At 53.2% G+C, this 11891-nt stretch overlaps 1 protein-coding gene across 5 annotated transcripts in view; it reads left to right on the plus strand.

The window, feature by feature from the left end:
• Adcy7 (adenylate cyclase 7) overlaps positions 1-11891 on the plus strand; it is a 55801-nt gene that overhangs the window by 14173 nt on the left and 29737 nt on the right. For 2 of the 5 annotated variants that reach the window (XM_029532589.1, XM_029532592.1), the window contains exons 1-2: positions 3068-3136; positions 9095-9202. The gene's annotated coding sequence lies outside the window, so the exon portion shown is untranslated. Of the gene's footprint in view, positions 1-3067; positions 3137-8078; positions 8118-9094; positions 9203-11891 lie in introns of those variants that run through there. The other 3 variants (XM_029532590.1, XM_029532591.1, XM_021220381.2) reach the window with 3 other exon arrangements.

The following is an 11891-nucleotide window of genomic DNA, read 5'->3' on the forward strand; positions in this document are numbered from 1 at the left end:
GACCTCAGGAGAGAGTGACATATGGGGTGAGGGCTATCCCGGTGTGTGTGTGTGTGTGTGTGTGTGTGTGTGTGTGTGTGTGCCATGTCCTTCAAGGACAGATAGACAGGGGCCCAGGGGAGAGCAGGAAGCATTGCAGAGTTTGTTATCACTTATCTCCTGCCGTCTCTGGATGTCCAGCCTTTCGGGTCTCTCCTCCCTCCCACAGTTAGGATCCTCACTAATGACCAAGCTTCTGCATGCTCTCCCCTGCTTCTGGAGTCACCTTTCAGAGTTACTCATGGGGCAGAGGGCACCTACCTCCGTTAGCCTAAGAACTTCCAGTCCCCTGGGTTTTCCCTACCAGAGGGGTAGAGCTAACCAGAGGGGTGGCGCTAACCACCATCCTCTCCTGGGCTCTTCCTGCTCTCAAGCTCCAGTCAGGGTCTGCGTCCCCTCTCATCGTGGCTGCATCCTCCTTCTGTTGGGCCTAACTCAAGTCTTGTCCTCTGGTGTAGTCCAGGCCTGTGAGTCTTAGAGCGCCCATTCCCAAGCTTCCTGAATGAATGGTCATTTATCGGTGACCATCAGAAAAAGATGTGTAATTCAGACCATCAAGGACACCGGTGTGAAGGGGTAAAGGAGGAGTTACTTACAGCAGTGTGGTCAAGGCCAGAGGGAGAGGCAGAGCCCCTCTGATCCCAGGAGGTCCCTTGTGCCCTCTAGTCAGCAGACTCCCTCGGGGCGCTGCCCCGGGTCACCGTGCTTCTCACTCTGGTCATTGTGTGGGGACCTCTGATCAGCGAGCCATCTTCTTACTGCAGCGCGTAGCTTGTGTGGGCTAGGTCTAGGAAGGCCGGCTTATCTTGTCACTGTCCCTGGACGGGTAGGCCGCTTTCAGTTTGCCAGTTGTGCACGTGTATCGGATGCGCACCTGAATGTGGAGCCATGGGGGAAGCATCGACACCCCAAGAATCTTCCCAAGTGTTAACATTCCGTCAGGAGGATGTGAGAGCTGGCACTGAGCCACATTCTTGTCAACACTTGGTATTCTCCTTCCAGGCCTCACTGTCCCAGTGGTACAGCAGGATCTGGGTGACTTTCATTCATTTTCTGCTGGTTCGTGGCACTAGGTACCTTTTCAGGCACTTATCCATCATTTAAGCAGCATTGTTGCTGAGACGTGTGCTTAATGTTTGTCTATTTTATTTTTGTATTATTGTTTGTTCGTTACAGGGCCTCACTATGCTGCTCATGTTGCTCAGGCTGATGGGAAACTCCTGAGCTGAAGCAATCCTCCTGCCTCAGTCCTCCGAGTATCTAGGACTACAAGTATGTCCCATCTGCTTGGGTGGAGGCTGTCTTCTTTTTTTTTTTTTTTTTGGTTTTTGGTTTTTGGTTTTTTTTGAGACAGGGTTTCAGGTTTCAGCTCTGGCTGTCCTGGAACTCACTCTGTAGACCAGGCTGGCCTCGAACTCAGAAATCTGCCTGCCTCTGCCTCCCGAGTGCTGGGATTAAAGGCGTGNGCCACCATGGCCCAGCAATTCTTTTTGCTACTGCTTTGTGGGTAATCTATTTTTAAAATGGTTTATTACATTTTGTGTGTGTGTGTGTGTGTGTGTGTGTGTGTGTGTGTGTGGTATTCACATGCAGATGCCATGGTGCACGTGTGGAGGTCAGAGAAGAATCTGTGGGAGTGGCAGTTGGTTTTCTCCTTCTACCAGGTGGATGTCTAGGGTTGAACACAGGTTGGTAGGCTTGGCAGCAGGTTCCTTTGGCCACTGTGCCGTCTTGCTGGCTCTGTGGGTGATCTTAGTATCACCTTTCGAAGTCATTTCCAGCTGTATACGTGGCAGAGCCTTTTGCCCAGTCTCTTCCTCCATGACGCCTCTTTCTTCTTTGCTCCGGAGCACCCAGGCCTAGGCGACGGTTGTGCTAATGTCTGGTTTCTCTGTGAGCTTCTCTCGGCCCTCCTGTAGCTTCTGTAACTGTCCAGAGTCCTGTGTGGCCCAACAGCAGACCTGTAGGCCACCCACAGTACAGCCCAGCACGGGGACTCTGCCTCTGAGATGCCACCCATGCTCTGGTACTTGGCTAGTGTGTTCTGGATGCAGGGGCACAAAGGATGTAGCTCTCAGCAGTGTAGCCGCCAGTGGGAAGACAGCCCACAGAGGGGAAGGATAGAGGTTGGGTATATACCAGGAATGTTCCACATTATGGGAGGGGGGACCATGCCTTGCTTTGAGGGGTTGGGGTGTCTGGAGAAAAGGCAGACAATAATCCCAGCACTCGTGGTTGGGTGCAGCAGGGAAGGCTGCCTGTAGACCAGGCAGGAGGACAGACAGACAGTGCTCTCTGTCTGTCTGCTCATTGCCTCCCAGTCCTTTGCAGTTTGCTGTGTTACCCCTGACCTCCCCTGTGACCACAGGAAGAAGGGGAGCCGGATTTACATCCTAGGTTCATGATGGCCATGGTCGTCGGGGGTCTTGAGGCAGGGGTGCTGCTGTTTTGCAATCAGAATCCTAAGGCTGAACCTGGACCCTTACTCTTACCTGAGTCCCGACTGGGGCAGATGTGAAGTGCAGAAAGCCCTGTGATTTCTCAGACGGGTGCCCTGGGCCACCACCTCACTATGGTGGAATGAGTCCCGTGAGGGAAGGGGCCTGCAGGGAAGATGGCTTGTGCCAGACCGTCTGCTTTCATTGTTCGATAAGGATGCATCTGCTCTCTGGTTGTAGCCATTGTCTTGGGGCTTCTAATGGAAGTTTTCATTTCTTGTTTTATAATTTTTTTTTTTTTGTAAAAAAAAAAATTGTTCCAGCTTCAAGCTTCAAATTTCCATGAAGTCATTGGAGCTGGGAGCCTGGCCTGGCAGCTCCCCCACTCCTGTGGCTGGCTCGCAGACTGGGAGAGGGGCCCTCCTCACATACACCCCGCCACCACAGTGAGAACTGAGCAGAGCTGAGGGCCCAGCCTTAGCTAGCTGCCGCTGCCGCTGCTGAGCAGGAAGTGGTGGGTCCCAGATGTGACTCACTCTTACTAGGAGCCTACCCATGAGTGAGACTGGACGTCTCTGGAGCCAGGGCATCAAGGTCCCAGCCATCTCCCTGCAGGCACGGAGCTTGGCTGGGCGGCTTCAGTGCTTCAGAAGAGCCAGGTAAAGTGTGATTCTGGCGTGGAATGGCGCCTGTTCTTTGGCCTGGGCCCAGGGAGCCAGCAGGACAGGCCTTGGGACCCAGTGTGGGAAGGAGTTGAGCCGAGGCCCAGCTGCTGGTGGGTCTGACGGCTGGTGGGGAGAGGGGGCTCCTCAGCTTCTTGGCCAGGCAGCTAGGAGGGCGCTTCCTCAGTGGGGGAACCCAGACCATTTGGCCCTGGCCCCTTTCCCAGCTTGGAAAAAAAAAAAACAAAAAAAGCAAAAAAAAAAAAAAAAAAACCAAAAAAACCCAAACCGGTGCTGCCAGGGTCCTAAGCAATGCTAACGATGCTGCCTGCTCTTTTGGCTGCGTTACCTGGAATTCTGTGAACTGCCTGCTCTTAGACGCCCGAGGTTCTTTCTAGACTGTAATCTTTTTACATTTACAGGTGCACCTTGCTTTCCTCACAGAAAATAAAAATTATCAATAAAGCATAGTAAACAAAGCAACAAAAAAGTAATTCTGAATGTAGATACTGGGGTGTAGCTCAGAGGCACAGGATTCCATCCACAGCCCCAAAAATAACTGAGAGAAAAAAATTTTAAGAGCATCTTCTGAAAGTGATGCATACTTAAGAGACAGAAATCCAAGATGTCTAAGAAAAAGGGAACTTTTCCTCTCCCCCTACTCCTTGTCTGTCTCAAGGCTCCAGGTGGGGCCACCTAGAGGGGGTCCCATGCACACAGCAGAGGGTGGAACAGGTGCCCCTTCTTGTTCAGGGGCAGGGCAGGCACCGTTTTTCCCTGGCCAGCCTCTGGGAGAGGGTGGCATGGTGTCATGGATTTGGGGGTCAAGACAGGTCTCAAAGGCTTGGACTGGAGGCAATAGTATGGGCTCGGCCTAGGAGGCCCTACATCTCTCTCACCCCCCAGCAGCTTCTCAGCTGTGGATGCACAGGTGATGCAAGGGGTGGTGTAGACCCATGCGCCCTAGGGCATGGACCATTTATTGTTGCTTGGGAGATCTCAGCCTGTGTGCGGATAAACACATTTAAGATTTAAGTATTTAACGTTTGAGTGACTTTGGGGGGGGGGAGAAAATAAAACATGTAGAAAGATACTGAATCTGGCGTGAGATGTGTTATTGTCTTGGAGAGTGGAGACCGCAGTGGTGAGGGCTGCCTTTCAGAGGAAGTCTGCAGGAAGTTCAGCTTTGAGGTCTCTTCGTCTCTGTGGAGTGCTGTGTGCTCTGGGACTCCCTGTACTACAGGTGTCTGTGTGGGGAGGGAAGGCGGAAGGTTCCGTTGGAAGGAGGAAACGCCACACCATGAGAGTTGGAAAGCGGCTTTGAAAGGTCTCCATGTTAGGACTTGGCCCCAGGGCTCTAGGGAATGGAGGTGGACGTGGTAAGGGGAGGGCAGCGGTGACAGACAGAGGCCTCTCTGGGAAGGAAGACGGAGGCCAGCTTGATGCTGTCTGAAGGACATGTGAAGACCCTCACAGTTCTGTTCCCTTGCCCACACGGTCAAAGCCATTCACTGCCCAGTTTACAGAAGAATCTGAGGACGAGGTGTGTGCTCTCCTGGATCAAGTCTCCCCTCCTCCCATCCCTACCTATGCACTACAAGGGCAGTGGGCCACCGTGCTGGAGGGTGGGGGTGGGGTCAGGACAGCCAGTCCTTTCTGGTAAGGTACAGGGTCAGAGGAGAGAACGGTTGTGGACGCGTGGGGGGTGGGGTACTCACGGTGGTGAGCTTCCTTGAAGAGAGGTGCCTGCACATAGTGTGACTGCTGTCTTGGGACTCACTGTGAGATGGCTGGGTGACATGGGATTTTCTGTATGCCTGACCACCTGATGTTGGTCCCTAGTGCTCCAAAAGTGCCAGTGTTATCATATCACCTTTGCCTTGGGTGGGAGGTAGGCAATGAAGGTAGGCAGAGCCAGTGGGCAGCTCTGGGACAGTCCGTGTCCCTTGTTGATCCCTTTCCCTCTCTACCTCTGTTTTCTCATCTGTAAGATGGAGCTGATGGCACCCGGAGGTAAATATGAGGTTCAGATACACGCTCTGATGGACAGTTTATAGGGCATCATCTTCCACTGTATCTTGGGGGAGGGATGGTCCATGGGCTCTGCTCTTGTCCTTGACCTTCTGCCCTGACACCCTGGGGGGGGGGTGGCACAGCACTTCGGGCTAGCCACAGGCATCCGGCTCGACCTGCTGCCGCTCAGGGTTTCAGCATGGCGTCGTTGCTGGCCTTCGCCAGTCTTGCTTCAGACCCACCCTGGCTGAAGGGTCCTCTGCTAGGTGGACTAGGTGGTGGGTCGAATGGGTGGCAGCCTGGTCGCCAGCTCTATTTCCCTGGCTGGCCTTCTTCAGGGATACTTAGAACAGAGCTTTCTTGCTGTCATCTGCTGTCCTTGCAGGATGTATGTAGTGTGGCCCGGGTGTTGGTTTGGCCCAGGTCCTGTGCTCAGCACAGGATGGGGGTGGTCAGCCTGGACTGAGTAGGAGGTTCACAGTATTGAGACCTCTAACAGTGTAAGGTTAGTTTCTCCTCTTCAGAGGTCAGTTGCGATCCCTGCCAGCCTCCCGGGTCTCCCTGTCCTCTTGTCCACTTTTGGCCAGCCCTCTGACTTCTCACAGCACTGGCTTGGCATCCCCCCCCCCCACTGCTTGCCTGTACAGTCTCTCTGCCCACCTGTGCAGCCTCCATGCCGCATGCATGCACTACTGCACGTAACCCGGTTGGCATTTCTTTGAGGGGACCCCTTTCGGGAGTCCTGGGCTCCACCAAGAGGGGCAGCTCCATGTGTCTGCCTGGCTCTGTGGGCAACCTCCCGACATCTTCTTTCTCATGTGCTCTCCTTATGCCCCTGTGCCCATCCCTGTCCCTCACCCCCACCCAGGGCTGGCCCCTCGAAGGAATTCCCTGCCTCTTTGAAATCTCTACTACTCCATGCCTTTTCTCAGCAGTGCTTTCTGAACCGCTAGGGCCACGTCTCTGCTTTCTCCCAGGACGTCAGCACCCAGCTGGTCCTCACAGAGTGGCTGTGGCCCTGGGACAGAGGCCTGGCTCTTGGAAGGAAGAAGCTTATGCCCCCTTTGCGTAATGGTCGGCTGGGATCTGGGGAGCACCATTCTCTCTGAAGGAACAGAAAGGATCCAGGGATGCTTCTAGAGCCTGGATCATCATCTGGCCCACAGCGCCCTATTTGAAGCCCTTGTCTTCCAGGGCCACGGCCCAGCCACCTACCTTGGAAGTGGCTTAGTCTCATGTCCCGGGGTCAGATGACTTACGTCAGTGCTGACTTACATCAGCTTCCCAGGCTGAGCAGGGAGAGGCACAGAGCTCTGGAGCACAGGAGGGACAACCCAGGGCCACTGGGCTCTGCAGCGACCAGGCCAGCATGCCTTTCCCCAGGAGTGCCTTGGGAGGGCAGAGACCTGTCCACATGAGTATCTCTCGCTCAGCAAGGAGAATGTGGTCTCAGGACCCATTCGGTGGACATATCTGTCCCTCTCCTCTATCTATCTATCTATCTATCTATCTATCTATCTATCTATCTATCATTTAATTCCCTTTACATCCTGATCACAGCCCCCATCCTCTAACCCCAATCCTGCCCTAACAAGTATCCCCCATTGTCCCCTCCCCTTCTCCCCAGAAAAGGGGGCCCCACCATTTTCTGGGGTACTACCATTTTCTAAGAATGTCACCATGTCCTTTGGGGTTCAGTCTGTTCATTTCCGTGGCAGACTGACTGGCCCTGCTACCAATCACAGGTGGCTGGGACAGGCAGCCTGTCCCCGCTCCCCACACCTGTCTCCAGGACCCCATCTGGCTGGGAAGGAGGCTGGAGGTGATGCTCTCATGGGGCCCCCGACTAATGGGAGGCAGCCTCTTTTGAAATACCGAGCGCCCCGGGGAGATGCATGGGGATGCCAAGGGGCTCTGGGGGGCAGAACAGGGCGTGGCTGCATCCCTTTCCCTGCCAGGAGGGTCGGGGGAAGAACTGCTTGTGAGGTGGACAGGGGTGGGCAGGGGCGGGCAGGCAGGAAGATGAATACCTCTGGGAAGAGGTTCCTGGTCCTTGTATGTCAGCGTTGCTCAGGCTGCAAACCTCATGTTTAGAGTAGGCTGGCATGGCCCTTCAAGGTCTGCTGATGGTGTGCTGCTTTTTATATGAAGCCCCTAATACTTAGGTACCACTACCAGTTCATTCTTTGTATCTGGAGGCTGAAGCCCAGAGAAGTTACTAAACGTGACTAGGCCACACAGCACCTTCCAGGTGTCTGAGCTCAGAACTTGCACTCTGAACCTCTAGGCTCTGCTGTTTTTCCGTCATGAGCGCAGGCGGGACCTTGTCTACCCCTCCCATTTCCTTTCCTCATTTAGTAAGTTGGTCACGTGGGTCCCCTGTCCCCACATGTGTTGCACAGGAACCCTGTGCTATTTTGCTTCTTGTGGCTTCAGCACCTTACCCTGGTGTGGGGCAGGAGTCCAGGGAGGAACTGGTGACGGGGACGGGGCCCCGACTGCGGGTGGACCCCTTCGTTCTTTTAGCACTTGTAGACTCAGAGGGTGGCTTTATGGGGGTCAGATGCTGCCCCCCCTACGCTTGGGCCTGCCTATACTGCCCACTGGGTGCTGGCTCTATTGCAGTGTGGCATAGGATCTGCATGCCTGCCCTGCAAGATGCTGAGCAGTGCTCAGCCTGTGAGGAGGTACCTTACACCCCCCCCCCCCCCCCCCCCCCCCCCCTCCCCCCCCCCCCCCGCAGCAACAGGCTAGGGCAGCCCTGGGGAAGCCAGTGGGAGGGACCAAGTGGTCTTCCTGGAGGAGTTGGCTAAGTGGATGTGCTACGAGGTGGGTGATGGGCAGCATTTTCAGGCCACTCAGACTCAATGATGAAAGGGCGGAGCTTATTTGGGGAAGCAAAATCAGTCAAAACCCACAGCCACCAGGAAGACCCAAGAAGTTGCCGAGAGAGTTTTGGGCTGGGGTAAGCGAGTTGGGGATGGGGTTCTTTGTGTTCTGGCCAGGTACAAGGGTCCCTGGAAGACTGTCCTCAAGGGAGGCCAGGGTTTAGGGAGCAGGGCCTGCTGGGACAAAGGCTCCATGTGTGAACCTTTAGTGTCCAGCCTCCAGCCTAGCTCTGGAAGGCTGGAGTTTGGGGACACCAGAGGAGGGTATCCAGGCTTCACATAGCTATGGGAAGGGCCTCTGAGTCCATGGGTCGGTGTGACTTTGGAAGTGAGGCTGTGGTTTAGGAGACACAGGGGTTGCATTCCCTGAAGGCTAGCCCTTCAGGCTCTCAGGCCTGTCCCTCCCCGTTACAGACAGGTCCTATTGGCCTTATAGGGCTCTCAGACAGCCTGGCAAGAGAGCCCTTGAGGACCTTGGGCTAGGGAGGCCTTTCTCCTGCGAGTGCTGGCTGTGTGGGCTGTTGGGACTCCTGAGGTGGGTAGTGGCCTCAAGCTTGCTGTTGGGACAGAAGCCTTGCTGGGCTCCCTAGGTGCCCTACTGGGTTCTGGTGGGGCAGGCTGCTCACTTTTTTTTTTTTTTTTTAAAGATTTATTTATTTATTATATGTAAGTACGCTGTAGCTGTCTTCAGACACTCCAGAAGAGGGAGTCAGACCTTGTTACGGATGGTTGTGAGCCACCATGTGGTTGCTGGGATTTGAACTCCGGACCTTCAGAAGAGCAGTCGGGTGCTCTTACCCACTGAGCCATCTCACCAGCCCAGGCTGCTCACTTCTACCTATCAGTCCTTTGCTGGAAAAACAGAACAGCTCAGGAACCCTGGAGTGACCAGGCCAGGAGAGGGCGAGGAAATGCCTGGGCCGTGGAGCTATGCAGAAGGAGGTGGAGCTGAATCGTTATTTTGAATTTTGTTCCCTGCCCAGTGTGGCCTGGAAACTGAGGCATATGGTCACAGTCTGGCACTGGGAGCTATCTTCTTGCTTCCTTTCCCTAGGGAAGAAGGTGTCTCTACCCGGAAACTTCCAGGGGACAGCTGCGGAGCCCATGAGAGCCACAGAGCCTTGACCTCATCTCTTCCCACCATCCAAGAGGGCAAAGTCAGGTTGGTCCCTGCTAGGTCTCTCCACCCTGATAGTGGGGCCCCTGACTGCCAGAAAAGGGGAGCTGCCACCATGGCCTGGGGAGACTTCCTGGGGGAGGGGTTCTAAGCTGGGCCCGGGAGACTCCAAAGCTAGCATTTCCTAAAGGAAGTTCATTAGTACAGTGCAGAGAGAGGCCCCTAACCAGCAGTGTTTCTCCTGTAAGACAGAGGTTCTCAACCTGTGGGTCACGACCTTTTTGGCAAGCCTTTGTCTCTAAAAATATTTACATTATGATTCATAGTAGCAGCAGAATTACAGTTATGAAGTAGCCGTGAAATAATTTTATGGTTGGGGGGGGGAACACCACGACATGAGGATTAAAGGACCGCAGTGTTAGGAGGGTTGAGGCCCACTGCTGTTGGATGCTGACTTCTTCGTATGTATAGGGGCTTTAAACGGGAGAGGAGAGACTACTCAGTGTGTCAAGGAATGCAGGTGCAAAGGTAAGAATGAGCCTAGGGTCTGGAGAGATGGCTCAGTGGTTAGGAACACTTGTTGGCTTAGCAGAGGACCAGCATTTGGTTCCCAGCGCCCACATGGTGGTACACAACCATCCATAACTCCATTCTAGGACATCTGAAGGCAGCACATGCCATGGTGAACGTACATATATTTCTCGGGCAAAACATACACATAAAATAATATTAACTCATTGGGGATGGAAAGATGGCTCAGATGGTAAGGGGCACTGGCTGCTTAGCTAGATTCAATTCCCAGCAGCCACCTGGCATCTCACAACCATCTGTAGGTCCAGTTCCAGGAGATCAGGTACCCTTTCCTGGCCTTCTCAGGCCAGGTATACATATGGTGCATACTACATGAAGGCCAAATACCCATGTGCATCAAAGTAAAAAATAGATTTTAAAAATAAAGTAATGAATCAAATAGAGAGAGAGAGAGAGAGAGAGAGAGAGAGAGAGAGAGAGAGAGAGAGAGAGAGAGACAGAGACAGAGACAGAGACAGAGAGAATATATTAGCCTGGACCTTGGAGTGAAGCAGGCCTGAGTTTGAATCTGAGCCATTCCAGGCAGCTTTGGACTGTAGGCTAAGGCGACAGAGGTGTGTGCCAAAGCTAGCAGTGGCTCCCGGAGAGCCAACCTGTTTCCCACACTGGAGGCTCTGAGGAAGGCAGAGCGCTCTTTCTCCTTGCATGTCCAGAGGCTGCAGAGCACTTCCTGTCTATCAGCAACCCTGAGAGGCATAGGGCAATGTCCAGCACTTTTGGGGATGTCACCTGGCAGCTCCTCCTGCTTGTACCAGCATCCTCAGCCTGGTCTGCAGTCACTGCATGGCTCCTTCTTTTGGGCCCAGCTGGACGAGACCCAAGATAACAGCGCTGCTGCTGCCTGGTACCCTCAAAGGCATCTTGAGGTGGTGTCGTCTGTTCTGTCCACTCCAGGAGCCGGACCACTGAAGCTGTGGGTTCAGACAGGACTGGGGGGGAGGGGTTTCTTCCTGGATCACTTCTTTCCATACCTCTGGTCCTTGTTGTTGGTGTAGTAGCAGAGTCACGTAGATGTCCTCAGTCGGTGTCTGCATGGCCCCACGGGGCCCTCTCAAAACCTTATGGTCAGACTGTTCTTCTCCATTTCCAAAAGAGGAAACTGAGGCACGGAGCAGTCATGCAGCCATATCCAATAGAGCCAGGAGCCACTTTTTCTATTAAAACTGTTCTTAATTGCACAGGCAATATGACAAGAGAAAGAGAAGCTAAGACTAAGAACTGAGACTTAGCCATTAGGACCAGAGATTTTGGCAGGGAGCAGGGTTGGGGGGGGGGATGAGTTTTGGTTTAGTCTGCATCTACCAGGCATGACGTTGGCCCTGTGGAAGTTTCCCAGAAGCGATACACACCATGGGCATCCGCATGTGTTCTACCACAAAGATGTGTTGTATCAGCCCTGAGTGGGAGACACACTTTCAGGCGTTTGCTGTCACCAACCATGGGACATGGAATCTTGTATGCCCCCCCCCCACATGCAAGAGTGTGTACACCATCAATTATGGCAGTAGATTTGCTAAGTCTAAGATGTCTGTGTGTACTGATCCACACAGTCCTGCCAGGAGTAAATGTGAGGGCCCATTTCACAGACTTTAGGGAGCAAGCTCATCTTTTCCAATCCCACAGGTAAAATAGTTTCTCATGGTAGTTTTAACTTGCGTTTCCTATACTTAGTATAGGTGAGGTCATATTTTTTTCCAAATGTTTAAAAGCTTTTAGGGTTGGCTTTTCTCTGTCCTTCCTGTTTGTGATCTTGCCTCACTCTTAGTCCTTTTAATCTGAAACCTTGTCTATGAAGGACATTAGCTCCCTCAGATGTGAGCTGCACACGTATTCCCCCCATGTGGGTTATTCTGTTGATTATTCTTTTAGTACTTATTGTTTTGTTTTTTTTATCAAGTAGTAAATGTTGTTTATCTAAACACTTGACTCTGCCAGTCTTTGTGACTCTTGAGTTTGAATCAGGTTAGGGAGGCCTTAGCCAGCCTGGTGGTGGAGGTGCACGCCTTTAATCCCAGCACTCAAGAGGCAGAGGCAGGTGGATCTCTTGAGTTTGAGGTCAGCCTGGTCTACAGAGTGAGTTCTAGGACAGCCAGGGCTACATGAAGAAGGGTAGAAAAGAGAGAGAGAGAGAGAGAGAGAGAGA

The sequence above is a fragment of the Mus pahari genome, chromosome 20 (assembly GCF_900095145.1).
Source record: "Mus pahari chromosome 20, PAHARI_EIJ_v1.1, whole genome shotgun sequence".
In the NCBI taxonomy this organism is placed as follows: Eukaryota; Metazoa; Chordata; class Mammalia; order Rodentia; family Muridae; genus Mus; species Mus pahari.